Below are 5,093 nucleotides of genomic sequence, written 5' to 3'. Positions count from 1 at the left end.
TGTAAATTGAAGGGCACAGTGCAGTCACTGCTTTCCTGGGGAATAGCAGGCTATCTTTGAAGATTGAACCAAGCAGAAAACTAGAAGGGCAACTGGAATAGCCTATTTTCTAATTTTCAAGAAAGTTATGTAGATAATCTTTCTAACAAATAGGCAAGCAAACTGCACAGTAAACATACCTCCACAACAGCTATCTACTTTGAAGAGAAAGAAAACTAGTGGAACTTAGGTTAATATTAATATTAGATAATATTTCCTTACCAAGAGCACAAAGTTTTGGATAATTAACAGTCATTTCCCTTCTGTTGGAATGTGGAAAATGTGAGTTCAAGTATCCAGTCAATAACAGCTCAATAATCAGACTCAATTGCTCCTTCTTTTCCACTCTCAATAAAGAAAAAATGTAAGATTTGGAGATTTAGATGTCTGAAAAAAGGCTAGATCAATGAATATCAAATGTCACTGGAAGGTATGGAGCTAATGTCTGAACGTAGTGATGACACTGGCTGTATGCTCTTAAAAAGCATTTGAAAAGTTTCCCAAAAAGCTTTATGTAGTCAAACTCTGTGTGATTGTTTGATAATCCAGTGATGGCAAGAGTTAGCGGTTTTCATTTTGGATTAATTATATTAATTAAAATAATTGATTTGACGTCTTCTATTGGGATTCAAATTGACAGCCTGAAAAATTATATTTCAACAGCATCTAAGAACAGCATCTTTTCCCCAAAAAGAAAGAAAAAAGAAGAAGTAAAAGATACCTTCTGTGCATTCTTTTTGTATATTAAATGTGCAGACGCATACTTAGAGACTGCTAAGAGCTACAAAACCCTGAATTTGGAGGAAGGAAGTTTGCAGCAACAATCCATCCATTCTGTGCCGCTCCCTTTAGATTACATTTCTCCTTCAGAATCTCTCCATCCATCTGCTGAAATCCTATTTTCATGACAAACAATAAGACAGACACACTCACTCCATCTCTTCACCCTGTAGCTGCCAGGGAATGGGATGAACAAAGAATGGAGTAGAATTACAAATCACAAGGTTGGAGAAGACAAGCAATTATAGTTCTTATATGATGTTACTAATAAATGTTTTAAAAAGCTTCTCTGTGTCTGTCTGTCTCTTCACTTATCTCAACAGCTGTTCATGTGATCGACTTCAATGTATTGCTGGAGACCAGAGCAAATACAGTGGTGAATGTGAAAAAGCTGTTCAGCGCATTCTTATCCCAGTGAGTCTAAAATTGCCTTGTTGTCTTGAGGTGATGGGGTCACAGAGATTTGCACAAGCCTTTCTTTGGTAACAGTGCTTTGACAAACCAGCCGCAATACTGGATGCTAGGAGGTGACATCCGGTTTTTAAAATTAACAGCCTTTGCATAAGAAGACGGGGGAGTGGTAATGGGGTAGAGCCTAAATTTCTAAGCCACCAGACTGTGTTTCAAGTTTCATTTGGGAGCTTTGTGTTTTCTAACCAGTTTTCACTGGCTGATTATTTTTGTGTTCAGTCTTTTTTTAACTTTCCTTTCAGTGTCTTTGGTTAGGTTTAGGTACCAGAAATATGTAAGAGTAAATTGGGAAACTTCTTAATTAGGGTAAAATATGCCTCTTCAATGCATAACCATGAAAGTTGAAAAATAATACCTAAAGGTACCCACTATATACATTCATGTGTCACCCATCTGACTATGTCCATGAACGAGTGTCACATCACAGACACGAAACGACACCTTGTGCATATGACATCTACCTCTTTTAATGCAGTGTAGTATGCACATATCTAAAATGTGATGTAAATCCCTGTCTCTAGGAGTACTGATTGTTTTTTATAATGTAATTTATTATATATATAATACTGTGTGTTACAATGAATTAATTATGAATGAAACTAATTTTCATCACCAACAAATAATTAACCTCTATATTACTGGCATAATAACATTTGGTTTTTAATTTGGCTATTAACAAAAATAATTAGTCTTTGTTATGAAAACAAATTGCACTGGATTCCCAGTTCAATAAATGTTGCAATGTTAAATGTCTAGTGCTGTTGTTAATATAGCTGTATTTTCGATTACCGGTATACATCATACATGCATTTAGGATCTTGCTGTCTTTTGAGAATGTGTGTAACAATATTAGCACTCAGACCATGCTCTTTACTGAAAAGGCCAGCTATATCTGAAAATGGTCACGGATTAAGAAAAAAGAAGAAAAAAAAAGCTTAAACTCTGACTAAACCGGCGACTTTGAAGATTTGAGATGCTGCTCTGGTAACAAGATAGACCCAAAGTTTGCTTCAGGGAACAGAAAATCCTGGGCGTTTTCCAAACTGTCAACAACCTCAGCTATAACTCAGTTATCCGCATACAGGGAATGGGACCCAGATGTGAAGTCAGCATGTGCTGTCACAACACCCCTGTCCTCAAACATCAAAGTGAGCTGGAGCGGATGCCGTGGGAGCAATCGTTCGACAATCAGTGCTATCGCTCACAGCAGCAACTCACCGAGGAATAAACCTTCTCATCACATCTCTGACTGACCTACTCTGCACAGTATCAGACGTTCGTCTTCTCTGTAGCCTACAGACTGTGAAGCAGCAACTGGGCTATGCTGATTAGAAGACATAAGAAATACATAAAGTCTAACTCATACTTGGTGCAACAAAAAAACAAAACAGCTGCTGCTGTTAAAACCTTCAAGAGCTGTAAGAACTTGACTGATATCATTATAAAAGTAAGCACCATAGAAGATAGCATCATGAAAGCTGCACAGCTCTCAAATTCACTGATCTGTTACTTAAACTGGACTGGACCAGGACTGTGTGAAAACTGCATAGCTCTACTAGCAAAGCTCAGACAGGGATTGTCCTTTCAGTATCGCTGTGCAAGAATTTAATTCCTCAGTCTATTGGTTTCCACAGGTTCCACCACTGATCAAACCATATATCAGTAACTTTGCCTCTGGACTGATTTTTGCATTCTGGCCATTCTGGTCAAAATTAAGACTCAGATATATTTGTTCCCTCTCTCAGTCAGAGTAGCCTTTTTTACATGACCTGAGACTTTTCGGTGCTGACTCTAATTCCAATTGCTTTATAACACCAGCACACAGACAAAAAGACCAGCAAATACACTCAGTGTGTACACATGTGAAATTCTGCAAAACTGGGGCATCCCAGTTCTGTCCAGGAGTGATTTTGCAGAGGTGGTAACTGAGTGCCGAGATGAGCCCAGCAATATCTAGGTAGCACGTCCACATCACAGGCAGTAGCTCTTTATCTTAGAGATAGGCATTTGGTAACTGAACAGCCATTTTTTTTATAACCACTGTAATCACACTAAAGCACATTTTCGCACAGCTGGGACAAAATAAATCATCTGTTCAGAATGCAGTTTATTAGGATCACTCCCCTCTGAAACCAGGGAGGGGTTCATACTCATGAAATCAGAAGATGATTTTATAAGTATGAAATCACAGGGTGACCTCAATAGAATTCACGTCACGTCCCTCGTCATGCAGCTAATGTTGTTTAATAAAATTATGCAAAAGAACACCACTTTGTGCTGGCCTGAACATATTGAATTATCCAGCTGAGCCGGCAGAGGAAAAATGAGAGAAAACCCAGGAGATAGATGACCTCTTGAAGTCGCTAGCATGTCTCTTTCTTTCCTTTTTTCCTCTGAGGGTTAATGTGATCTTGATGAAACCCTGCTCCTACAACAGTTTATGTAATGGGGGAAAAAACGAGCAAGAAGTGACAGGGAGATCCAGTGTTCATTTTAAATACCAATAAAATATAACCACAAATGAGGAGAGTGTAGCTTGATATGTAATAACAGCATAGAGCACCAAGTGAGCCAGATTGTTGCATAAAAAAGGGGATTCATCACTTTACCAGTAATTTAAATGCTTCCAATGATAAGCAGTTTTCTCTAGTAGCTGTGGGTCTGTCTCTGTGCATTAATATGGTTTTGATACACTGTTTTAATGCTGCATGAACAGAAAATTGACGGGAGACCAAGCGAACGATGACAGTTGCTAAGGGGTTCAATCTGGAGCTGCTCCACTTAACTGGAGGATGAAGAGAAGAGAGCTGAGGAGGGACGATGATTTAAGAGAGCCGAGGAGTGATGTACTATACTCAATGGGCTGCAGTCTCTTCAGTGATGAGAGCATCGTCATATTAATGGGATCGTGTATTCGTTTGTATGAGTAGATGTACAATTTATACAGGAAAAAAAGTTCCATAAGAACAAGAGTGATGAGATGGATAAAGGACAAAATGAGGCAGGAAGGAAGAGGAGACAAAACAAGGCAGACATTATCAGGATCTATATGAGTTGTAAGAAGCTGGAATTAAATAAAAGAGGTGGAATCAGGGTAAATTTAGTTTGAGCAAAAGGTCAAAAGAGAGTGACTAAAGATTTTATATCAAACACGTCAACTAACAACTTGCAAAAGAATAAGAAAGTAGGAACCATGAGACACAGATGTTTAATTTTTGAAGAACTGGCCCTTCAAAAATGGTTATAGGTGGGATTTTATATTCAGTAATACATCAATTTCAAGAGTGCAAGTTTCACTTGAGGTCTTCTCGGTTGTGAATACAATAAAATTCAAACTAAAAGAAATTTCCTGACCGAGTTCCCTCACAGAACACCCTGCTGCCTCCTGACTGTCCAGCAAGAGGATAAGAGTCATCCCATCCACTACTGAAGTGGGAAGGTGAGCATGCCACAGCAGTACAACTGCTTTTACATCTGTAAAACTACATTCAGAGGAAAGAAGAACATCTGAGCTTGTAGATAGTCAGAAAATTTTCAAAGCATACTTGAGCGGTTCTCTTTTGGCATCTGTCCACTTGGTCTGTTTTTCTGCAGCTTATTTGCATTTCACCACTTTAGTATGGACTGCAGATGTTTAAGTTAAGCATATAAACCCTTTCCCTTTTGTACCTGGAACAGGCTAATAGGCTATATGTGTCTACCAGCATTTTTTCAAGGTTGGAAAATCCAGAGCATCGAGTGAACAGTCTGTAAAATAGTCAAAATTTCAATTTCTGTTTTGGTTTTTCCAAAGTCAGATATTG

Source organism: Astatotilapia calliptera, chromosome 2 (assembly GCF_964374335.1).
Source record: "Astatotilapia calliptera chromosome 2, fAstCal68.1, whole genome shotgun sequence".
Taxonomy (NCBI): Eukaryota; Metazoa; Chordata; class Actinopteri; order Cichliformes; family Cichlidae; genus Astatotilapia; species Astatotilapia calliptera.
This window is presented reverse-complemented; position numbering follows the sequence as displayed.